Source organism: Saccostrea echinata, unplaced genomic scaffold, assembly GCF_033153115.1.
Source record: "Saccostrea echinata isolate AGI-Se365-2 ecotype Australia unplaced genomic scaffold, CSIRO_AGI_Sech_v1 ptg000038l, whole genome shotgun sequence".
Taxonomy (NCBI): Eukaryota; Metazoa; Mollusca; class Bivalvia; order Ostreida; family Ostreidae; genus Saccostrea; species Saccostrea echinata.
In genome coordinates, this window is record NW_026889787.1 from 2625003 (window position 1) to 2652780 (window position 27778).

At 32.1% G+C, this 27778-nt stretch overlaps 1 pseudogene; it reads left to right on the top strand.

The window, feature by feature from the left end:
• The first annotated feature begins 16763 nt into the window (after positions 1-16763).
• LOC133200310 (uncharacterized) lies at positions 16764-22486 on the top strand (annotated as a pseudogene).
• Positions 22487-27778: the final 5292 nt, after the last annotated feature.

Genomic DNA, 27778 nt, shown 5'->3' on the forward strand with positions numbered 1-27778 from the left:
GACCTTGGGTTCGAGTCCAGGTTGAGACTTGATTTTTCGCTACCTGTGACATATTATCAATAAAAAAGGGGGGGGGGGATAAAAGAATACAGAATATTACAGACACAAACTCTCTTTTACACACACAAACACACAGAGAGATTTCAATGAGACAATTTAAATTTCATTGGTGGGGATGACCTGTATTACCCTGAAGTGTTTGTAAATGTGAAGAAATGTCGTATTATAGTGAAGGTTTTATCATTACTAGGATTATGTACATGGATGGGGGATTAGGTAAATTACCCCCCCCCCTTTTTTTTTTAATTTGAAGAGATTGGAGTTTGAAGAAGAATGAGTTATGCTGCAAAATTGTTCAGCCTCGTAAGTGACTAAATATGAGCAAGGAAATCGGGGTGTAATGAATTACATTAAACTTAACTGAGAACAAAAGAAATGGACTCAAAATTTCAAATAAGTAATAATTTTAAAATAAATTACAAAAGGAAACAAAATTTTGAAAGTGTTTATACAATTTAAACCTCTAGAAAATGTAAAGGTCTTATTGCTAGATTGATGAACTTCTCTTTGAGTTTAAATACTGACGATGCTGCTCACAGATTCTCGGGCACGAGGGGGCAAAGTTTTTAAGGTTTAGCTATTCTTATTGCAGAAATTGAAATCCAGGATGGGTTTGTTTTAATCGGGATCGAAATACCAAAGTTTACATGATTAATATAGGAATATTAATAATAATATTTGTACAAGTTGAAGAAATATGTTGACTGGCAGTAAATTTATATGGAATTAAATTCAAGAGAGATTAAAGATTTTTAAGCAAATATAGTGCTTTGGCTTTTTATAGGTATGTGAATACTGATATTCATATGACGTCATTTTAGTGTAGACTACGTAAGGGCAAGATGGATATTTTATTAAGTTTAAGATGTGGTAATGGTGTGATCCATTTACGTAAAGAGGGATGTAGTTGAAAAGATAAAAGACAGAAAATATAAGGAAAGTCTTTGCAAAGTGATAGAGGAATCACTCACTGAATACAAGTAAGGATTCTAAATTTAGAATACTTTAAAAAAAGGATTAAATAATTTACTAAAGTAGACTTAGCTGGAGTACTGAAGCATTTGAGTTGGCATATATGCAAAAAGTAAGACCATGAGGAGACATTTGGCTGATTTTTTTTCTTCAAATTATTAGGAACAAATTATTCTTAATGATTGGTGATTGTCGTGTTATCATATTTTGTTTAAAAAGGCACTTAGAGATAGTAAAATAAAATTGCAAACAAACCTTTTCAGCCATAATTTTGAATGAAGAAAAATCTCCGGGAGGGATTTATGGATTTAGAAGAGCTCTCCAAAAACAGGAAGTTTGGGTCCAGAGAATGGGGTCCCTAACAAACCCTTAAACATAACGTCATTGGAAAAAAATTAGTGAACTTAATAAAAGAAGCTATTAATTGACCGTGGTCCAGTTTTATTATTTAATATATAACAGCTAATATTGTACCGCAGTAGACCGTGCGGTCTAAAGTCTGACTTTATGAGTTTTATAAGCATGCAAATATTGCTAATAAGTTTGTTATAGTAGCAGCTAATAAGTTTCGGATCGGGTGTCATTTGACCATCTCGACAAATTCAGAGAAGCTCTTTGGTTGGAATTATTAAGATCGTTTGTTTCACAAACGAAAAATCCCTCGTTCATTATGAAAATTTCACTAAATGGATTGAGTCTCAAAATGATAAATTTTTGTCCTTCATATGGTAAACACAATTATGTCCTACATCGATACTGATTTTATGTTTCGCCAAGGTGTTAGGTTTAATAATTCAAATCTTATTCAAACAGCACGATCCATCTTTTCAGAGGTTTGGATTGCCATAAGACACATTAAACATCACATTATCATTTTGTTTGAACAAATTCAAAGAATATTATTCCATCAGCCTTTACATTTTTTTTAACAAAAACGTGGATCGTTTTCGAAAAGCTGCAGAAGAGATGCCCACCAAGGTTAGATTTTGTATTAGAGGAGTATAACAAATCGGTGATTTCGGGCGCTGCTTCATTTGACAAATGGGAGAAGGTTATCATTAATGTTGATCACTTGTCCGAATCAAAGTCTGTATTTTAATCTTTTAGTAACTTAAAAAGCTAATTCTGGTCCTAAAATGCTACCCTCTTTCCATCAAGAGCGAGATGCTTTTCGGTTATTTTTCAGATCCCGCAATTTTTTTTATTTGGAAATAATAATAATACAATTTGTCTTCAGATAGATCTTCATCTAACATGCAACTTTCACAATTATTTTATGACATCAGTATTCCTTCCATCGTACGCAGGAAAAACTTAACTGAAACCATCAAAAAGATCGGTTATCCACATTATAGGAAATATGAATCTGTTACAAAACTTCAAAAGACAGAAAACGAATCAGGTTAGTTGATAAAAAGAAAACTAAAACTGAAATTCGAAACGAAATTGAATCTATGTATTTAATCCGATTATTTTAGAAAGTGAAAGGTCTTCTTTTCAACTCCAATACTCAAAAATAAAAATAATGGTACGAAAGAACTTTTACTTCTCCTTCATTCAATTCGTATCGAATATGCATCATTTGAAGTCGAGGCAATGGAGGATAAACTACCTTGATGTACTGTTTGTTATGCACTTAGATTTAAAAATACTCTAATCCGTGGAGTAATTTAATTCATTTTTTATGTGTGGATTCAAAAAAATCTTCTTCTTTTTTTTAACAAAAAATGAAAATCCACTTGTGTTTAAGTTCTCTGTTTACGTTTATTCGTAGGTGTGTCAAAATTCTGTTTTTTTCTGATCGGACAGAAAACCTTCTCATGTGTTTAGTAGGGATGTCAATTTTGTCAATAATTCATATTCGAATATTCAATGAAAGTATTCGAATATATTCGAATATTCGATAAAATAAATAAAATCTGTTTTATTTTAAATATGCATCATCCTACTCTCGTAGGTAACTATACTTATATAGGAAGTAAAATTGTATGAAGACTTTTTTAGGTGTAAAATAAGAAATTCCATTTGATATTTGTCAATGTTTGAAATAAATAATTGATTTAAGGAGGCTGGGGGGTCAACAAATTAACCACAAATTAACCACCAGATTTAACTTAATTTTTTAGATATATCTTAAGCTGTCAACTATCATTTGGCAAAGAAAAATTTCAAAAATTTTAGTTTAAAATTTGATCATTTTCTATATCTTCATATGGAGCTCTTCTTCTAAAGGAGATCAATATAGTCTAAAAATGGCCACAATCCCCCAGCCTCTTTAAATGTAGAAAAGTATAATTTTAACAAATGAAACGTGTATTTATAGTAGCCCCACCTGAGGAACCAGTCGTCTCACAAAAAACAAGATAGCCGTAACGGTATACTGTTCAGATTTCAATACGTGTAATAAATTACAATTATCTGCCTGATAAGAGATATGATTATAATCTTTGATACAATGTAAACAAATATTTCCATAGACAATTTTCCTAGGTAATTAACTGTTTTCCCGATAATGAATATAAATTATGCACAACCTGAGATAATCAAGTAATTTACACATTTATTCTGAAATCAAGCCCTTTACAATATTAATTACAGATTAATTCTATCGGACATTCATTCAATGATCAATTGATTTTATTTTGATAAGTATACTCTTCGCGCCTTTTAGATATTCTTAGATTTCATTTGTTGTCCTCGATTCTAGATCCGATCGTATCTTTAACTAATAAAAGCTATGAAAGTACGTTTTGTATTATACATAAAGCATTATTGCACAATTCTTTACAACACCTTACTCAAAACAAAATACATGTAATTTAGAAGATTTATAAGATAAGAAAGTTGACTTGGACAGTAGATAACTTGTTGCTTTGTTTCTGGAAATGCTTTGAACTTTTGATAAACTGGGTACACGTTGGAGAATGCCCAAACTTTTTTATTCCACAGAACATGTTTCGACTGAAAATCATCGGATTTGTCCAAACTTTATTGTTCAGTAAGTTGTATGATTTGTATACTAGGGGATATCCTGTTTGCTATTAAGTAAAACCTTGAGACCTTACCTCAGTAACGCCATATTAAAAAGAGAATTGACAGTCCGTACAGAGCAAAGCAGTATCATATCTAGCATCGCGTTCGATTATAGCTTTTGTGCAGGATTTACATTTGAAGATTATATTTTTAGTATGAAGGAGTTCTATTTTTTCATGAAACAAATTGAGAGGGTTAAAAGAGGAAGACTGACACAATATAAGGTAGCCATATTACAAGTTATGGCATCAATGGTGTTACGGCACACTTCCATCTTGATATAGGACAGTATATGTCCGAATAGAAATCGTAATAAGCTGTATTACAAAGCAGCTACTAAAATATATACATTTCTAAAACTGTCATGTTCATTTGGATATGTGTCAGACATTCTGTATCTTACTATGTATTTGTACAGAACATTTAGATATGAACATTCGCTTAATTGTTTACATATAGCACAAAAAAGAATGTCAATGCCATATGTAATGTATAATCCTGAATTAAATGAAGATGTGTACAGACACTGCATGTTTGGGGTATCGTTGGGGAGGAAATTAAGAAAAACTCAAGTAGCATGTATTATATTTTTCAGTGAGTGTACATACATTGATGAACTAGTACTAGAGAAGAAGATAGGTAAGAAGAATGGCATGCCTACGTTATCTATCCCACCTCTTGTGATGTTACACATGTTGTTAATACTGAGTTACCACAGACTTGGTGACACAGTCAAATCTCAGCAATATGTACGGGATCTACAGACTCTGCTGTTATTTGATAATGGGATTTATATACCCATTGATTTACGAGATATTTCTTGGCAAATTATCGGAATTTGCCAACAAATTAGTGGTGACATTTGTGGATCGCGAGAGGCTTACCTTATTTCATTACAGCAAAAGCCATATCACAGGATTCAGGAAGCGACAATGTTAAGAATGAACACACCTCAACATGAGGTGATGTAATTTATTTCTATGTCAGTGTAACTGTTTACAGATCATATTTAATTCATTTTTCATTTATATTCATGATTTATCTTCTGTTTTCAGTTTCTTCTATCACTGATATTGTTTATGTTGTCTAATGTAAGTGAGGATGTTTCTAATTTAAAAAAAAAATGTTCATTTAGATTTAACTGATGGTGATGCACCAGATGGAAAAATAAAGGACTATTCATAGTGTCTCATGTATCAATGCCCATCTTTCTTAAATGTCGGTCATATATATTTTTTTTCGGTTCGTGATCGGGAGGTCGTGCGTTCGAATCTCGGCCGCGAATGACCTAAGTCGATAAAAAATGGGTAGCAACTGTTCCTTCGTCATGCGCTCGGTACTTTGAAGTAAAAGTTGCGGGTCCTTCGGATGAGACCTTAAAATCCGAGGCCTCGTGTCACTGCTCAATGGCCCTGAGTGCCGAGTAAAGGTCAAAATTTAAAGCCCCTCACCGGTATATGGTGACGTCTCCATATGAGTGAAAAATTCTCGAATGGGACGTAAAACAACATACAATCAATCAATCTTGGGCATCAATCAAATCGTTAGCAGGCTTATAAAAAGTAATTGAGTCTTCTACCAAAAATTGTGAAATTCATGCCCTTGGTTCAGGGCTCAGACTCCAAAAAGGGGCTTTTTTTGGTCAAAATATATTTTGTGTTCAGCGACCAAATAAAGTGGTCTAAATATATAACTCAAAGTGATGGCTTGTTTTTAAAGTATTCTTTTTTCTATCTTTCAACACTTTATCTATTTGAAGACATTTAAAAATACATATTTCAACTTTAGATTGAAAATTAACAAAAGAAAGACACTTACAGATCTTAATCAGAAGACTACGTTTTGAGACACATGTTATACATATTTATTTCTTACATATTTTCGACACCGTGTTATGGATATTCGTGTCCTCCATAGTTACGTGGGTTAGTATGTTCATTTGTAAACGCTGAACAAGTAAGATATCACATCGCAAGTCAACGCTAATGACACATTTTTCCTTGCTTCTTTTTTCATATACTTGAGATCTTAGGTAATAATGTGCTGTCGAAAAACTGCTCAAGTAAAATGTTATAAAACTACTCTTGGAAGATATTTTAAACATGGTTTCGTCTGCAGCTTCACTTTTTACGCATATTTCATCTTGAGAAGTGTTAAAAAATTCACTCGACTTTAGTTGGTCAAAAATTTCTATTGCTTGTGCACTTGTTAAAGTATCCTCTTTATTGTAAGTTTTTTGCCGAATCTCATTTAAAATGTCCAGGTATTCTTTCTCAGCAAAGTCAGGAGTTCCAGAGTCAGAGCACATGAAACAAAATAACATAGAAACTTCGTCCTCATTGAGATTTGAAAAAGAATCTGAATAGAAAAAAAAGAATCTTGCAATTTCTAACAAACTGCAACTGATACTATTGATACGACGGTTAATACTTTAAAAGAATCATATCTGATGATCATTTTAAATATTTTTTTTCATAACTTATATTTCTTGTGTCTGTTATTAATTTTCAATCTAAAGTTGAAAATGATTACTTGTCATGTAATCATTTTCAACTTTAGATTGAAAATTAACAAAAGAAAGACACTTACAGATCTTAATCAGAAGACTACGTTTTGAGACACATGTTATGCAGAAAATACTGTACCTCGAAATGACGGAAAATAAAATAAAGATAAGAAAAAAGATCCTAGATATCATCATTTTGAACTAAATTTGTCTTTTGGATGTTCATAACTGTTAGATTTTTTCCCAATACATAGAGAAAAGTATATAATAAATATTTTGGTCATCTGCGTCAGAGGTTTACAATCAGTCCAAATATGCACAAGACCATTGTACTTCTGCTGATGGGTTTCTTCTTACACTTCGACATTCCAAATAACAATTCTTTAAAATGTTTTACTTAACGTCCCCTCAAACGATGTTCTGTTTAAAGTCAAACAAAGCATGGTTCTGAACGATTACGATATCTTCAACCATAGATTAAGACACGTTTAAATAATTTTTGACAAAATCTTTCAAAAAATGTATTATCTTGTTTAATTATATTGAATGACAATTGCAGAAGAATTGATCAGATGAATACAAGAAGTTTTCTACTCAGGAATTATTAATCAATTGTGTACTTTTTGACCTGTATTATGTAAATAAGGGCCCAAATCACGTACTTCAAATGCACAAAACACAGAGATCTTCATAGAACTCCGATCGATAGCAATCCCCTGCCGCCTACTTCCAAGTCAATTTTCAAGAGTTAAAATATTTCATAGATATTTATGTGAATTTTCATAAAACATTTGGGAAAACAAAGAGAAATAACTCTTTTATTTTGCTTAAACTTTTATTGATCACTACAGAAATCAACGGAAAATAGACATCTTCCCCCCACCACCCCACCCATGAAATAAAAAATAGTCTTTTTAGAGTATTATGAATTCTATTTTGAATTCTTATTTTAAAAAGTTTCGCTTCTCTCTTTCAATCCGGAAATCATTTTAAAAAATTACACTTCTCTCTTTCACTCCGGAAATCACATATAATGAAGTATAAATTATTGACAGAAATCCTAAACAGCGGAATGAACAGATGTGCAGGAACATTAAAAAAAATCAACGCCTCTTAGTTATTTAAGTCTTTATTCACAATATTAAAACATGAGGGTTGTCCATCCTGTTGATGAAATATATCGAAGTAAAGCAAGCTATACATTTAAAAATGAATATCTTTAGTCACTGTCCGTCAAGGAATAAATTGATGAAAATGAATTGATTTATTAAATTGATTTCTTAGAATTAAATCAGAGGAAAGAATGCAGTACAACAATTTTAAACATTTGTTTAAACCTGATTCGAATGTTATTATTTGTATATCGCATTAGTTATGAATTATTTTACAGATAGCAATAGCACATATAAAATTATTATTTTAGACATTTTAAATGTCTGGGGATGCAGTTTTCTATAACAAAAGACAAAGCAAGACTGTTCTTAAGGACGTACAACACACACACCACCAAAAATTCCTGTTGTTTAATTTTCGCTATTTTTGTATATTTTATACATGACTATACATACAATGCGTATGCATATTTTGGACAAAATAGTTTGAGTTGTATTTGGACAGGAAGTTCCAAAAATTACCCCCCCCCCTTTGGTTGTTCACGCAGAGAATAAATTTTCAATCGGCTAGCTAAAAAATCCTTGATTTTCAAAAAAGTCCAGCTAGTCTGGCTGTCAAATTTCATCGACTCATTCATTTTACCATTAACCACACAAATAAAGTATTTTTGTAGAGGTACACATCGCCAAAATATTTTTTGAAGAACGCAAACTGAAAAACTATGGTTCATTTAAGCCTTGAAAAATGCGTATTTTTCAATTTTAATATTTTTTTTACGAAAAAACCTACCGTTTAATTTTGGAAAAAATACTTTTTTCATGTAACTGGGTACAAAAGTAATCTTGATAATTTTTTCTAATTTTTTTAAGCGAGCCGTTTTGAATTTATAGCGAAGAATCACCCTCCCTCTCCTTAAGTCACGTTTCTCAAGCGTCTTTCAGACGTGGGACGAAAACATTGTTAGATTTACAAATACACATGACAAATTCCAAGCTAGAAAATATCTTTTGCTTTTAAAAAATTATTTACATTATATATCAGAGTTCTTAAAACTTTTCAATTCATTGAAATGCAGATATATAGGCAATTTTTGACGATGCCAAGCCCCCCCCCCCCCCCTTCCCCACTTTTTGGGACGCAGTCATTAAAGCTTGATGAAACATAGGCTACCCTCGAGATATATATTTTCTTAATCTTTTAAATCCCTGAAGTACCATTTAATTAATTAATTCATGCAGATTTAAATTCTGACACCTAGAATAAGAGTTAAACTATCAACTACTAAAATAAATGTAAAACTTATTATCTAAGGATTTTATGTCCACGTGTCCAATATGTAGTCCATACACATGGCTGATATACTTAAATTTTATACCTGCGTATGAATTCAACTTACATTGCATTTTAAGGAGGCTGGGGGTCAACAAATTAACCATCAGATATAACATAATTTTTCATACATTTTAGTTTTAAAATTTGATCATTTTTGTATATCTTTATATGGAGCTCTTTTTCTAAAGAAGATCAATATACACTGTAGTCTGAAAATGGTCACAGCCACCCAGCACTCTTAAGTTTATTTTTCATTAAAAGTGAACGCACAGTGTTGAAAATTCAACTCTTCTAATATGTAAACAGGCTGGTAAATGGAATATATTGTTTCTTATTTATTTTAAACAAAAGTACCCCCCCCCCCCCTTGTATGCATCCTTCTGTTGCTTTTATAGATAAAATGGAAATTTCGTATTCGTCTACATTAACTTCAATTTATCAAACTGTAAATTCTCCATCTATGTTTAAATTATTCATGTGTCAAAATATTCATGTATAGTGATACATGTATAAAACGTTTTGTTTTGATTCGAGGAAATGCGCACTGAAATTGTTGACAGTGGTATATATATCTAGATGCTCGGATAAGGCCAGTTAGTCGCATACATTTTCGGTACTTACTTAGTATATATTATAGTTTTCAGTTCCTGATTTCGTCAGAATTCATTGTGTCTTCATAACTGTTCGACAAACAGGAGGAAATAACTCAACTAGGGGAGGGGGAAAATCTCCCACATTTTTAGAGTTGTTCCTCTTTGATCAGTGAACTTTTGGAAACGGGTTGTAAAACATTTTTTTCTTAAAAGGAGAACAAAACAGTATTTATATGGCTAATTCTTAATTTGAAGATAGGCCCGTGATCTGGTAATGCAAATGTTACATAGACAGCTATAACAAAAGAAAGCAGTGTATCATAAAAAGATAAAGAATATTGTTGTGCTAATATTGATCACGGATACGAGTTTCATATAAAATTAAAGAAATTTAAGACGTAATCTTTCTTTTCTTCCCTTTTTATGGAGGATGGGTGGGTTTTAAATCAAAAGCGCAAATAATCAAGGATACGATTTGGTATTTCTAAAGAAACCAAGTCAAGCCCCTAATCCCATTTTCTTATAATTACGTCGGGATCGATTCGGTCGTCATTTTGACGCTTTATTATAAACGTCAAATTTGACGTCAAGTTAAACGTTTAATTGAAATCGCAAGATTTATCTCCCCCAGTGTGTTGTACGTCTTTAAATAGAAACTATAATACACACATATTTTCACACCATGCATTCTTCCCCGAGAATGAGAACAATAGGGGCAATACTTATGAGTAAATGTCAACACATTTCTACGCTTCTCAGCAGGGAAAGTAAAACATATGATATCAGTAAATGTCTCATTTAGGTTTATCAGCACCGACTAGAATTGTTAGCACTTTTCAAAGTTTATCAAAAAGGTCAGTAAATGTATAAGTTTCGCAGTAAAGACACTCCAATGTCAGTAATTGTCTATGTTTTTTTTTTTTTTTTTTTTTTTTTTTTTTTTTAAAGGGATATGTTGTCAGTACATTTCTAGCTTAATAGTGTGAGAAATAATGAGTATCATGTTTGGCATGCTTATCCTACTTTTCTTTATATGCGTGTCCTTTTTGACACTTGACTGTTATTTTTGTATATATGTACCTCTTGTACCAGTGATCTGGTTTTGAGAGAAAAAAGAATTGAATTGAGAGATATGAATACCTGACAATGACGTTTTCCATTCACTGTACCTATTTGTTCTGTGTTCATCATCACCTGCGAAAATTAGAGGTAAAACATATTTAAATTAAAGGCATTTTTGTCCATGTACTGTAAATTAACAAATTTTCTCGACACTCTTTTTTAATTATTCCTTATTTATGTGAGACAGCATATCTATGAATTTTGTAATTTGTAATTAATGTATTATCATTTCTTGAATAATACATACACGAGGGGTTATTTATTAAAAAGTTCGTGGAGTAGCGCCATAAAATGAAAACCACTTTAGGTACATCAATGAATTTTAACACATTTAGCTAGCATCTTCTTTTCAATCTATAGAATAAACCATAAAACAATAGTTTTATTTTTAATAAATTGTTAATGTTTTTGTAAGCAATGCCATTTCCAGGTGGTGCAACCTCGAACATAACAGTTTTTTTTTTCTACATGAGTGAAACTGAGAAAAACTCTTTTGATTTAAATATTTGTCATCCAAAACTCTTGTTAATTCAGGTATGTAATATGCCGCAATTGTTCCGTAGAATTTGAAATTTTTACCTCATTCTGTGATTTCTATGAAATTTTATCGTAAATTTTATATGGAGAGTCCAAACAATTAAGGACTTGAAATTGATGTCAAAAAGGGGGAGGTGTTTCTTTTTCAATATTCTTTAACGTTTCGCCACTGGGAAAAAAAAACAGGTATAGATCTAGGAAATGTTTAAACAGACTACAGAGAAATAAAATCCATCCAAAGTACTTGTTTTTAAATGCCGAAAAAGATTCAGAGAAATGTGAGATGCACAGTTAATGTCGATTTGTAGCTAGGTTGTCAGAGTCAGTCACGTCTAAAAGTGATGTTGATCACGTGTGATGGATATTAAAGAACATATATATATATATATATATATATATATATATATATATATATATATATATATATATATATATATATATATATATATATATAATAATAATAGAAATAAATAAATTAAAGAATGATCAATTGATATTTTACTTTGTACTTCGTTGATATCTTACGTAATAATCCTGGTAAAGCCACCCTTTCAACAACTGTAAAAGATAAAAATGAATAATAAATAAAGTTTAGTTGCAGATTGATTATTTGATAAATCTTAGTTTTGGGATACATATAACATATAAGGGAACCCTTCTAAATGATTCAGAAAAAAATTCGTCATTTGACTTTTAAGTTTCAATATTTTTGATCACTCCAAACGTGAAATATGTTTATTTGAGGGTTGAACATTCTCTAGGCCCAGATTTGATTCCTCTTCTCTGCGCTGCGCCAAATCTAAGACATAAACATTGGTAGTGACTTAATTCACTTATTTTAAAAGAGCCAAATTTTAGGGAACCTGATCTTTCAACTGGCGTAAAAATTTCATGAATATGATGAATTCTGTGGAAGATTACGCCAGGCGAGGGCCAGACATATAAATGAAGTCTTTGACATTTTGTAGGAAAAGATTAAATACATCAAGTGTAACCATGTTAATATCTCGCATAAGGCGATTGAGGGGCAATATGAAAATCAACTATCCTCCTGTGTTCAATAATTCAGAAGTGAAAAAAGAATTAGATAGACTACAAGATAAGTATGTACTGGTCCCTTCTGAAAAAGCAGGTAACAAAATTTTGCTCCTTTCTAAGGAGGAAATTCTTCAAAATCTTATGTAAGTTTTGAATATTTTTAAATATTCGGAATTTCCCAACAACCAAAATGAATTTTAATTACCAAATCTATATTGGATTCCGAAACTTCATAAAAATCCTTACAAACAAAGATATATAGCAAGTTCCTGTAAATGTTCTACCAATTCTCTCTCTTTACTCATCACTAAAATATTAACAGAATTTATTCAAAATATTATACCTAAAAAGAAGATAACACTTGCTGTGGCCTTCATCTCGACATTTAGATATATCGACGACGTATTATCAATTAATAATATTTATTTCCAATGATATGTCGACACCATATATCCCAGTGAGCTTGAAATAAAAGATACCATAGGATCTGACACATCTGTTTCATACTTGGATATTTACTAGAAAAAGACGTTAATGGTAATATAACAATAACGTTTTATGATAAACGTGGTGACTGTAACTTTTCAATCGTTATTTTCCTTTACTTATGCAACTTATGCAACAATATACCCTTATCAACTGCGGATTTCCCCGTTATTTCCCGATCATGACAAGGAGCACAAGGCAGTTGTGATCGGTCGGCAGGGGCTGCTCACTTATCCATAGTACCTGATCCCCCCTCTGATGTTTCGGAGGTCCGTGTTTGCTCCTGAATTGTATTGTTTGAATGGACTTTTGTGCTTGAATACTGTTCGTTATCTTCATATATTTCACACATTTAACTTTTATAATTCTCGGGTAGCGAGTTTACCACATTGATCAATAGCGATCTTCGTGCGCGCACGCGCGTGTGTTTTTATTCCAAATAGTTGATCAATAAACGGATTCACAATTTTATCTCAATCTTTATTTTGAAATAAATAAAATGACTACAGTTTAAAGTATGTTTAAACTTGACGTTTATGAAACACAAAATTAATAGATAAAAATAGAGCTAATTCAATTACAATTCTCAACAAAATCAAACAACAGTGTTTAAAATGGGATAGGAAAGAAAGAACTTAGAAAAGTTTACTTCATTATTCTTTTATATTTATCAATATTAAAAATTTATAAACAGGACAATATATTTCTACTTTTTCTATTTAATACGTAACTCTCCGTATCCTTCTGCGTTGAGAAAGTCTCTTTAAACGAAAACGGATATAAACAAACATGATGAAAAATGGGAATGTCAAAAAAGGAATCAGAATGTAAATTAACAAGTTGATCGAAGTTAAAGTCCAATGGTCTGAAAAAGTAATTCAAAAAAATCATCCAAGATGAATCATACAGAATTATTAAAATATATAGATTATGTAAATATCTGCATATGCATAAAGAATTTACTACTTCTAAAAGTAAAATACATGTATCTATCTATCTATCTATCTATCGATCTATCGATCTATCTATCTATCTATCTATCTATCTATCTATCAAAAATCATAACATCGAAATAAACTCTGAAATAACGTAAGAAAATTATTACGTGAAATTAAAATTTCCCATACAAATAATACAGATATATTATTTTTCTTACGTTATGTCATTTCAAAATTAACTTTGCTAATGCTTTAATTGATATTAGCGCTTTATGATGTCACAGTAAGAATGTTGATTTTGTATTTATGTGTAACTAAGCAATATGTTGTCAAACTCCTGAAGACTAATAATGAAACCGGTAGAGTTTATTTCGCTCTTGTTTATATATATATATATATATATATATATATATATATATATATATATATATATATATATATATATATATATATATATATATATATATATATATATCTATCTATATATATATATATATATATATATATATATATATATATATATATATATATATATATATATATATATATATATATATATATATATATATATATTAGGGATGGCAATGAATATTCGAACATTCGAATATTCATTCGATGAGTTGATATTCGAATATGAATTTAAGATTCGAATATTCGGTGTTTTCCAGATTTCATAAAAAGAAGTACTGTTATTAATAAATTTGGATTAGAACAGTGCTGGACTTATCCCTGTTTAATTTACTAGCGATCAATTTCGATCGCCTGATTTCTTTCACTACTTTCTTATCTTATAAATCTACTAAATTACATGTATTTTGTTTTGAGTGAGGTGTTAAAGAATTGTACAATAATGCTTTATGTATAATACAAAACGTACTTTCATAGTTTTCGTAAGTTAAATACGATCGAATCTAGAAATGAGGACAACAAAATGAAAACCCTCTTCGAATGTCTAAAAAGTGAAGAGTATACATACTTATCTAAACAAACTTAATTGATCATTAAATGAATGTCCGATATGGAATTAGTCTGTAATTAATATTGTAAAGGGCTCAATTTCAGAATAAATGCGTAAATTACTTGATTATCTTGGATTGTACAAAATCCTGAGTTCTATATTCATTATCGTTAAATTAGTTAATTACTTAGGAAAATTGTCTATGGAAATATTTGATTAATATATTTAAAGAAAACATGGTATCAAAGATTATAATCATATCTCTTATTAGGCAGATAATTGTAATTTATTACACGTACTGAAATCTGAACAGTATACCGTTACGACTATCTTGCCTTTGGTAAGACGACTGGTTCCTCAGTTGTAGTTATTATATATACACGTTTCATTTGTTAAAATTATATCTTTCTACATTAAAATCAATTATTATTTCAAACATTGACAAATATCAAATGGAATTTCTTATTGTACACCTACAAAAGTCTTCATACAATTTTACTTCCAATATAAGTATACCTACGCTAAACCTTTCACGAGAGTAGGATGATGCATATTTAAAATAAAACATGTTTTATTTATTTTATCGAATATTCAAATATATTCGAATACTTTCATTGAATATTCGAATATGAATTATTGACAAAATTGACATCCCTAATATATATATATATATTTCCATTTCTATTTGTTTTCTCTATTAACGCTTTGGTAGTTAGGAGAGACGATTTCTTTATCATTCTAACGGAATGCAAATTTTGCCAAGCGAAAGGTCAGTAGCTAAGAAGGCATAATTAAGGAATAACTGTCTAATTTTTTGGATTCATGATGTGATCAATCGAGTGGCTTGCGTGATAATTTGCATAAACGCCGAAGGCGTTTATGATTAAAATTATCATGCAAGCCAATCGATTGATCATCGTCATGAATTTTTAAAAAAATCTGACAGTTATTCCTTATATTGACATGCTCCTGATTCTGCAAATTCCCGTGCTAATAGCCCCGCTTCTGTCTCTATTTGCCCCGCCCCGCACGTGATCTTTTTTTAACCGCGCCTATCGATGAACCAGTAGATTTATGTAGAAATAAAGTATATTTACAATTTGTAATTTTATCTCGGACAAACACATTGGAAATGTAAATATTATGCATGTAATTCTCGTGCGGCTGTCTTTGTGTCTGACTCTAAGGAGGCCTAATATGCATGTAATTCTCGTGCGGCTGTCTTTGTGTTTGACGTCAGTGGGCGGGGACTGTTAACGTTGAAATTGACATGTAGACCTCGTGTAATTTAAATCTATTAGTCTACATTTTTTAAAATATAAATTTACAATTTTATTTCAAAATGAAATGGAAATATAAGGAATCACTGTCTAGTTAGTAGAGTATGCCAGTGACATCAACGATACTTGGAAACGTGGGATAATTTACGCATAACGGGCAGCCCGTTATGCAAATTGTCCAACGTTTCCAACTATCGTTGATGCCCTGGCATACTTTACTAACTAGACAGTGATTCCTTAAATATATATATATATGTTCTAGACTCACATTTATACAAGTCGGTGCTTCTGAAATGCTCTTTTGGACAACCCTTTGTAAAATTTTTGCAGCTGACTTGGTCCAAAAATCCATTTCCAACACACACTAAACAGTTACCTTATAAATGAAAATGTAAAACAAATCTTTGATTAAATCAGTGTTGTTCGGCTTATTTGTGTGGATTGGGTTTCATAGAAACTAAGGGACTAATTTTGTTAACAAATATTAAATCATGAATTTTTATATAACACTAGTACATTTTTGAACCTCTGGTGAGAGTATCTGTTAAAATCTTCATCAAGGGAAGAGAGAGAGAGTTAGTTGTATCAGAAAAGAAAAAAGATATATATATATATATATATATATATATATATATATATATATATATATATATATATATATATATATATATATATATATATATATATATATATATACATCTTGATTTATCATGTCGTCACAATTAATGAACTTTTGCTTTTGGACGTTACCAGGTAACCTACCTGACATTTGTATAACTACCTGAAGAGCCTAACATGGCGAATGGGTTTGTAGAAAAATATATCATAAAAAGGTGTGCATATTGAGACTATTTAGTTCATTTTCAACATAAGGTACCTGCCTTATTTCTACAGGAAAAATGTTCAAAGACAATGGACTATTCATGAACAGAAATCACTGTTGTTTACTTACAGTGGGGAAATCAGTTACGGAAATAATGAATTTAATTACTTAATCTTGTTCTAAAATAACGCTAAGAGTATTTTAATCTATTCTTAATTGTGTAATTATCAAAAAAGCAGAAACAACACCTATTAATATTAATAATATGGTTTCGTTCCTTGAAATGTATCCTAAAACTTCAGATGCTATCGAATTCAGATATGGCTTTTGTTAAGGCTTTAAAATCAAATATTCAGGATATCGTTTTTAATCAATATGTACCAATTTAGTATCAACTCTGCAACATCCAAACGAAGTTAAGCAAAAAAAAAAAAAAAAAAAAAAAAAAAAAAAAAAAAAAGAAAGAAATTGCATTAGGTCGAGTCGCAGGTCCTTTTGATCAAGTACCCCCTGCACAATTTTAGAATATCACCTATAGTATCGTTGCTTAAAAGACTAGGGTTGGCGCTTAATACATCATTTATCATTCTCCGAAGGAAATAGTGTAAACGGTTTTATTGACCTTGATCATTGTACGGTTCATTACACACCTTTCGATGAAGTATTAGATATGATTGCAGCATTAGGTAAAAACACTCGTCTTGCAAAAATGGATGTCAAGTCAACATTTCGTTTATTATCAGTACTTCCTTCTGATCATGAAATATTAGGTTTTAAATTTAATAACAAGTTTTACATGTATTATATGTGTTTACATATGGGCTGTTTTGCAAGGTGTGCCCTTTGGGAAAAATATGCCCATTTTTACAATGGGCAACTATTACAAAAACAGGCATAGAAACGATAACCCATTATTTAGATGATTTTATTTTTGCTGCTAGAGATTTCAAAGCATGTAAATTATTAATGACTAACTTTCAGAATACTTGTCATGAATTTGGAATTTCGCTAGCAGAGGGAAAAAACTGTTGGTCCTAAGCATTTGTTGTTTTTTTCTCTCGGTTTAGAAATTGACACAGAAAAAATGATTATAGGTATAGAGGAAAAAAACATTGAACTTAAGAAAACTATTGAAACAATTTTGGGAAAATCTAAAATAAGATTAAAAGAGCTACTGTCTTGAGTAGGTTCTCTGAATTTCTGCGCTAAAGCCATTCCTGCAGTTCGTGCCTTTAGTCGTCGTTTTTGTGCCAGCATGTATGGTATTAAACATTCGTCTCATTTTATTAGGGTTAATGCTGGGTTAATGCTGAAATAAAAATTCGTGGCCACGAAATAAAATTCGTGGGAACGAAATAAAATTCGTGGCCACGAAATAAAATTCGTGGGAACGAATTTTTATTTCGTGGCCACGAATTTTTATTTCACAATTATATGTACATATAGTGTTAAAATGATAATTTGCTATGGACCTAGTGAGAGTCTGTCCCATGACACACAGACACAGTTAGATTATTGTAACTGGCCCGCACTGATAAACATCATTATAAATACCCATATATTTAATTTGCATATATATTAGAAGCAGCTGAGAATTGGTACATGCATTATGAACATAGTCTAGATGTAAAAAAAAAATAATAATAAACTCTCTCTTTTGCTCTGTGCCCAAAATTAAAACAAGACATTCAAGCCGATTCAATTGACTGTTCTGGAGTTTAAGGCAGTTCAATGATACTGCATCCAAAATGACATCCTAACCAAATGATAAAACAAAATGAAAGTGTTCTCTTCAGCTTGTCATCATGCTACATGACACAGCATGAAGTCACGATTTTTTAGATGATATGATACACAGGGACAATTTCATATTAGCCAAATTATGTATTTTTCTTAACTATAATAACTCTGGCAAGTTTTGTTCCTGATATTAGTCAAGGCAACCCGAACATTAATGACTTTAAGGGCTTATTTGCTGTTTTCTCACATTTTCTATTGAATCCTGTCACATAGTTGTAATGAAATAAAGACACAAAATCTTAGCATGTTAGGAGTATAACTTCTCATGTGAAACATGTTCTACGTAACAGCATCGAATCTCATTGCTCATTACACATATATCCCGTTGGCTCATTCCAATTAAATGATAATTATATATAAGTTCGTTCATCTTGAATGACATAAAACAGAAGAAGCTAAAAATGGCATTATGTAGCACAAATTTATTTCGTGGCCACGAATTTTTATTTCGTGGCCACGAACTTTTATTTCGTGGCCACAAAATTTATTTCGTTCCCACGAATTTTATTTCGTGGCCACGAATTTTTATTTCGTGGCCACGAATTTTATTTCGTTCCCACGAATTTTATTTCGTGGGCCACGAATTTTTATTTCGTTCCCACGAATTTTATTTCGTGGCCACGAATTAATAAAAAAATTCTCATACCATGTCCTATACCAGCCACAGTAGGATTCAGACATGATATCTTACATAATTATCTTAGAATTAGTTCCAATAGGTCTGGCAGTCCTTTTATTCAAAAATCATTTCCAAAATAATAAAAAAAAATGTCTTATATAGAGAACATTGCTTTAGTATCTATTCTAAAAAGGAAGACATCTAAATATAAAAGAGTAATGGAATTAATGCGTCCTCTAGTACTCCATTCAATGGTTAACAACATGTATTTTAGAGCAAAACATATCTGTGGTTGCAATAATTCAATCGCTGGCTTTATTTCGCGAAAACAGTGGAAAAGATTCCGGGCACTCGCACCAAGAAGCGCACAAAGATCCTATGCCCATCTCAGAAGATATTACAAAGATGATATTAGAGCTCAAATAGAGCATTTAACGCTTAGGTCTATAGCCCCCAAAACGAAATTACAGTACTCAAATAGTTTAAATATATTTTCTACTTTCAGGAATGACTACGGTTTAGATGATATTTTGGATCCTCCCCTCTCTCACCTGTGTATATTCATCGCTCATCTGTCCCTTCGTGATTTAGCGTACAGCACACTATCATCTTATTTATCTGGTATAAGTTTTAAATGCAAGTTGACAAGTACCACTGACTGTACACAATGCTCTCTGGTTTGAAAATTATTAGAGGGTATCAAACGTTCCCGTAAATCTGTTGACCGTTGTTTACCAATTACTGAAAACATTTTGAAAAAGCTCATACCAAATTCAAGTCTAGTGTGCTCCTCTAAATTTGAAACATACCTATTTTGCCCTGTCTTTTCATTGGCGTACCATGCCAATGAGAGTCGGTGAACTTACATGCAATAAAACAGGTGAAATTCACCATGTTATCGGCTTCAACGATATGCACATTTATTCGATCAGTCATTAAATAAGAAAGTATTAAGGTAAACAGTTCCATATTCCAATACTGACCAAACAGGAAATGGTTCAAGAATTCAGTTGAACGAGTCACCTATGCCCCCTATTTCATTTGCAAAGATATTTGGTTCATTTTTTGTTCAGGTAGACGGCAGCCCACTTACCCGTTATCAATTTACGTCTGTCCTAAATAAAGCAATAAATCTTTTATGTCTTTCAAATTCACGTTACTCTTTCAACTCGTTCCGAATTGGGACTGCCTCGGACAGTTTTTCTAAAGGCCATTCTGAATCCGAAATAATGAAAAAAGGTAAATGGATTTCACATGCTTATAAATCTTAATTAGAAATCAGTGAAATATATTTTTATCAAACAGGGCAAGAAAAAAGAATATGGATAGTTGGCTCATCCATTATCAAGTAGGCTTTCCAACGCGCAAGCTTTTCAACTGAGAAATCCCATTTGGGACTTAGACGACTAAATTATCACATCCTTTGGCAGGGCAAGGGTGCTTTAACATGGAGAAAATTGTTTAACCGTATTCACTTACTTTTGAGGTACTGAGCTACTGATATTTTAATTATTCACTGTGGGGGTATTGATATCGCTAATGTGCCTTTACTTGAGCTATGCTAAAAGATGAGAGAAACATCTCAAATGATTTTGTCTAAACTTCCAAACACTGTACTAGGGTGGTCTCATATTCTTCCCAGAAATTCATGGAGCTACAGTAAAAATGTTAAATTTCAAAACCTTGCAGTCAAAAGAATTGACAGTTTTATGAGCAGTTTTATGTTTGTTGTGAATAATGGTTTTTATATCAGTTATCCGGAGATATCTTGGGATTCTAGCGGATTATTTGTTAAGGATGGAGTTCATCTTTCTGAACTTGACAATGACATCAGGGTTCTCCACATTTGAAAATATAACCATGGAGGAAACTATGTGAAAGCGAAATGTGATCGAAAGCACGAACGCGTGTTAGACCCTCTAAGCTTCATTAATCAATGGTTGATTTCACGAAACTTAACCATTGCAAAGCAAAAAAAAAAAAAAAAAAAAAAAAAAAAAAAAAAAAAAAAAATTGAATACCCCCCCCCCCCAAATAAATAAATACATGTAAAAATAAAACAATAAAAAGGATTATGTATATGTATTTTACTTTACAAAAGAACCAAATGTACCAAATTTTGACCAAAACTGAAGGAGCGTTTAAGAGTTTCATTTTTTTTTAATAGAAAAATTAATATTGTAACCATTGCAACACTGTTCGTCGGATTTTATTCAAAAACTAATATACAAAATTGATCTTGCCTGTTGCATGACAAGTTTTATGTTAATAGGAAGGAGTAGTATTTTGAAAAAAGAGAAGTTTACAGACACACAAACGAACACATGAACGAACACCGACATCTTAACATTGCCTGAGCTTTTAACTGCATGTTCTTTGAAAACTTACTGATGGTGTAAGTATCAAAACTTAATATAATCTGAGGGGCATAAATGTGACATAAGTGTAAAATTGTTATCTCTGTTCTGTTCTTTCTAAACGATTTTGTTTTGTTTTGTTCTTTGTCTTTGTTGTTGTTGTTGTTTATTCTTCACTGTGTTTTTGCCGACTTTCCTCATTGTTTCCAGTGCTAAAAATAGCGCTATGCAACGTTTTATAAACACTGGAGGTAACTCCAAAACTATGACTTTGTGATGGCGTTCATATGTCCATTTCATCAGAAATATAATAAAATTAAAATCTAAAAAATGGAGCAAGAGGAATTAATTAAACGCAAGGATATAGGAAATTTTAGAAGGGTGAATTCTTTTTGGCCATAGAAACTTGATTGTCGATTATTGGATATCGTTAGTTACTGCATGTACTGTGCGCTGTTTCTTATCATTTGGTAAATCTGTTATCATATAGGGAACACATTGGAGTTCCCCGAAATTACATGTGTACAGGAAAATTAACATTCAAGATATTAATTATCAGCTGATTGACTCGCAATTGTCTTTACGGTTCACGGAACATGGATATTCGCCGATCAACGACCGTGTTTGTTTAGCACAGTACACTTTCTCTCCAGGTGCATGCCAGTCGTTGTATAAACACAATTAACTACTCAAGTCATTAAAAAGTAGGTGTCAATACTGAAATGCTAGAAAAATTTAATCATGGCGGCCGCCGATTTTAACCATGGCGCACATAAATTTAACCATGGCGGGCCGCCATGGTAAAACCCCTTGTGGAGAACCCTGGACATACTATTATACAATTTACAAAGTAAATTACAACAAGTCTGCTCTCTCAGTGGCGAACGTAGGTGACCGGCCAATGTAAGCGTCGCTTATCCTCCAATTTTATTGGCAGTGGTTGTTCTCCCATTGCTTGAACAACCATGTGGCGATATTTCGCGACGCTTTTGGCTTTTATAGATTTGATAGCATTATTATACTGAGTATTTGTTCCCAATACCAGTATAGTTTTGTTTGTCTTTCTCAATCAAGAAGCCAATAATGTATAATTATAGTGTCATATGTATAATGATGAAATGAATAATGTTTGAATAATGAATAATGTATAATGATATCTTTGAGGGCTCCACATTGGACAGTGGTTGAAACTAGTAACCCTCAAATGATAATGTGGCATACTGTATAATGTAATGTTTAATGATTTTAGGGCTAGTCAATTTATCATCCGGCAGCCCTATTAGGCGGTGGCCTCGTTCGCCAACAACAAAAAATAAATCTTATTTAACTTTACATTTGCCTCCATTGTCTATTAATAATACTATTTATTTTCACAACAAATAAATCAAATTATTATAGCAATGTAACCTTAAGTATAGTTCACTTGTACTCAATAAAACTGCCAGGAAAATTTTTCCTGTACCTAGGCATTTTGTCGTTATATTTTTTGACTTACATTACGTCAGGCTGTAGTACAACGGTTATAAACATTTCACAAATCAGATGTGCGAGGACTGTTTTCTGAAATCCCACCCACCCACTCCATATAATTGATATCAATTATTTCATTTCTTGATATCTTTATTCTTTAATGCGTCTGCATTCATAATTAATTTCTTAACCAATAGTAAACCTTTTTCTGCCGTAGTTTTATTTGTATCGTTCAGTTTTTAAATCGTTCCATGCAATATACTTCAAATGCTGCTGAATTGACTGTGTGCTTTGTATTGTGCTTGTTGATTGTTGCTGTCTTATGAAGAAGGAAACTCAAGTTGAAGAAACTTTCCATCGTCAAAACCGCAAAAAACATAAGAACAGTATTATTTTACAAAGGTGTATTCTAAGCAAATTATGCCATATTTCGCGAAGCTGTTGGCTTTTATTGATTTGATAGCACTATTATACTGAATATCTCTTCCCAGTACCAGTATAATTTTGACTATCTTTCTCAATCATGAAGCCAGTAATGTATAATGATAATGTCATAATGTTTAATGTCATAATGTATAATGATGAAATGCATAATGTATGAATAATGAATAATGTATAATGATGGTTGCCACAATGTATAATGATAATGATGAAATGCATAATGTATGCATTGTGAAAAGTGTATAATGATGGATTGTCTAATGTTTGAATAATGAATAATGTATAATGATATCTTTGAGGGCTCCACATTGGACAGTGGTTGAAACTAGTAACCTCAAATATAATGTGGTATAATGTATAATAAAATGTTTAATGTAATGCATAATTGATTTTAGGGCTAGCTTATTTATCATCCAGCAGCCCTATAAGGCCGTGGCCTCGTTCGTCAACAACAAAAAATAAATTCTTAACTTTACATTTGCCTCCATTGTCTATAATAATGCAGCTATGTTGTTTCTATTGAGACGACAGAGAAAGTTAGGACTGTCAAGAACTGTTACTAACACAAAAGCCTACTGGTCTGGCTGCCAGTATCAGTAAAAGGTGTTCAGTATGCCAAAATTGAAAACATTGACTTCTCATCTGCAAAATCAAAGAAGTTTATGGACATGCAGTTCAGTGACACACCTGCTGCAAGACGGAGAGGCATGCAAAATCGCTTGGTGGAGCCACCCACTGAACTTGAGTTAAATGACCTCTTACTTAAGTTTGACTGGAACACAGTTAGTCATTCTTAGTAGTCGGGACCCCTTCCAACAACCATTCATTCCAGAAGCTTTGAGCGAACAATTTCTACAATTGCTACGTGATCTCATGGAGAATGATTTGCTTTGCGTCGATTACAGTGACATTTTGAAACATAGTGCAAATGTGAAAGTAACTGTGTCAAAAGAAGAAGCCGAGAGTATTGAAAAGGCAACTAGACAACAATCAGAAAATAAACTGGAATCGATTCAGATATGGACGTATAACAGCCTCTAGGATGTATGCAGTATGCCGCAGTAGTCCAGCAGCACCCTCTGAGAGTCTTTTGAGAGCTATTTGTTACCCAACAACAAAGTTCAAATCAAAGGCTACGGCCTGGCGATGTGATTATGAGAGGGATTCTCATGAAGCATATTGTGAGGCCATACTAATTTCACTGTAGAAACTGCAGGACTTTTTCTCAACCCAGGATACCCATTATTTGGTGCTTCACATGATGATCTTTTGTCGTGTGACTGTTGTGGAAAAGGAGTTTTGGAGATAAAATGCCCCTTTTGTGTACGGTTCTCCTCACTGGATGCTTGGAAAGGAAGGAATTCTTGTCTTGAAGAAACCGAGACAGGACGTCAATTGAAACAAAACCATCCTTATTATTACCACGTACAGACACAAATCCACTTGTGTAAGAAAGACTATGCAGACTGTCGTGTGGATTGAGAAGGAGATTTATGTGGAAAGGATGAGATGAAAAGGAAAGCTGCAAACTTTAACAAAATGGCAGTCATGCCTGAGCTTGTTGGGCAGTTCTGAACGCGCCAGGGTATGTCTGCTCCTCTAGCAGTACGACTGGACAGCAATACAGATGATGCAACAATCAGTAATGATGTTTTCTGCATTTGCAGGGTAGGGGAAGCAGACACTATGGTGGCCTCTGATAACTGAAACTGTTCATATCAATGGTTTCATTAAGCCTGCCTAAAACTGACCTGGTCAAAACTGCCCAAAGGTAAATGGAACTGTCCGGACTGTAGTCGCCTTCCTGAGTTCTGGAGCAAGAGAAAGCCTAAGTCTCTCAGGAAGTGATGCAACATTTAGAAAAAAATAATTCCTTGCTTTAACAAGAACTGCAAATTTCAAACTTTCATACTAGTTAATTAGGACCACGTGTAATTTATTGTATTTCTGGAATGTTTTACCAACTGAAGAGACATCATAAAAATTTATGATTGTGTGTTATTATGTATGTTTCCTTTTCTATTTACCAAGATATTCATAAAGAGTATTTGAATGATTCTTTTTTTTTTTACTTTGTTCCATTAATTATTGAAGCAAAAATTATTATGTTCTTTATCTTTGCATTGTCAATCGTGATAAATGTTATGATCATTGACAAGTCTTGTCGACATATTATCTGCTTAAAGTTTAGAAATCAACAAATTGACTCAAGGTCATTCTTTTAAAAAAATTCTTTGTAGTTGCTGTCATTTTTTTTCTTAGGTAATAGACTTTTTTTAAAAGAGAGATTAATGTAACGTTAAAAACACCATAGCTTTAAAAATGTTTAGGTCTGAGAAAAGTGATAATTCAGCAACATCAAATATTTTTTTAAATTTTAATCCCAAGGACTTGCAGATACCATTTCCCCATGGAAAATCTATATAAACTAGTCAAGTCTATAAAGGTCAAATTGAAGCCCTTGAAAGGTTGATAATAAATGAGTTATATATTGCATAGTAGACAATAAAATGAGTTTACCCTATCTTATTTTAAAATTCAATACATCATGGTCAAATGAAAAAGACAATTTATTTTGTACTGTGGATAGCATATATTAAACAGAACAGTGTTGAACACAAGTAGCAAATCTACATGCATATTTATATATTTATAGACATATTAATCTGGCATTTCATTGTTGCCATCAGTCCATCGGGCTTGCTTATCTCAACACAAAATACAACAAATTATTTACGTCAAAACATACATACATACATATATATATATATATATATATATATATATATATATATATATATATATATATATATATATATATATATATATATATATATATATATATATATATATATAGTTATAGTTATAGTTATGAAATATATATATGTGGACCTGTACCTGATACCAGAGAAATTTCGGATTAAACCTAAGCTAGATCTATTTTACCATGTTATCATTAAATAATCGTTACGACATGTAAAACTGTCGTGATATCTAGCTATTTGTTATTTCATTTAGAATATTATTTACAAAAAGTTGTAATACAACAACTTCACCACGTGTTGGAAGATGCAAACACCGGATGTAGTTTGTTTACATTCAATCTGGAGGTCGTCTCCACAGTTTGCAACCAGCCATGTTAATAAAAACACATGACAGCATATAAATATGCTTATCGGTGTTATTTGCCTTTAATTTGTGTAAGGAACTATGTGTGTTTCCTTTTCCCTCCATACTTCGGGTTGAGTCTACCGCGTGCTACCTCTTTAGTAAGCCGATCTCTGATTGGCCAGCGTAGTGTTTATAAACAGAGAGGCGCTGCGAAGGTAAAGTCTGACAGTCCCCTTGTTCCAAATTCAGCAGCATATCTCAAAAGCAATTACTGCACGACCCAGCGAAGGTGCAGAAGGTGATCATTTATTAAATTTTTGGACTCTGCACCTTCTCCAGTACCGACTATTTCCCGTGTATTGTAGGATGTTGATCCGCCCCTTCCTTGTTATTGTTTACCTTCACCAGAAACCAATTGAAGAATATTTTCCTATAACCTAGGACTATTTAGATTGTTTTAATATTTATTCTAAACCTTATTCCTGACGAATGTATTATCCCTTTGATCTACCGCGCCAGCTGCTGACCAGGAAGTTACCTGTTCGTTTTATATACGTTGTCAATTTGTTGCAATAAATTTATGTTTCTTTTATACAAAGACTTTCTCTTGTTTTGTTGACTGTCAAAATGTACAGAGCCTACGTATTATTATAACGAAATGCTGTAGAGTATAGGAAAAGTAATTATTTATACCAGGTTTTAATACAAGTATTTAAGCACAGCCTTTCACATTTGCAAACAGTTTTGCCGTTTAAGAAATTGTACGTGAATATGTGTGTGTGTGTGTGTGTCTGTGTCTGTGTATGTGTGTTTGTGTGTGACTTATTTCAATAAATACACAGTGATAGAAAACACATAGGCATCAGTTTGAACTTTGTCAATTCACACAAATGGCACTACATACTTGCGCATGATTGTCAAAGCACAACACACTGTCCCTATTTTACGAATCATAGGTCTCGAGCCATCAGTTGACACCAAATAGTCTAATGAAACAGTATCCTGTAACATTTCGTCCTTGATTGGTACTAATCCAATGACACGTTCCACCTGGATTCTTACATGTCCCAATTTCCTGGTCTTTTCCACATCCATAGCAGAGAGCTGGTTTTTTCCCATCGTGAAAGCTGTTTCAAAAGCATCAGCACCAGAATAAGTCTTTGAAACTTTGAAAGTGCACTGGTATGTC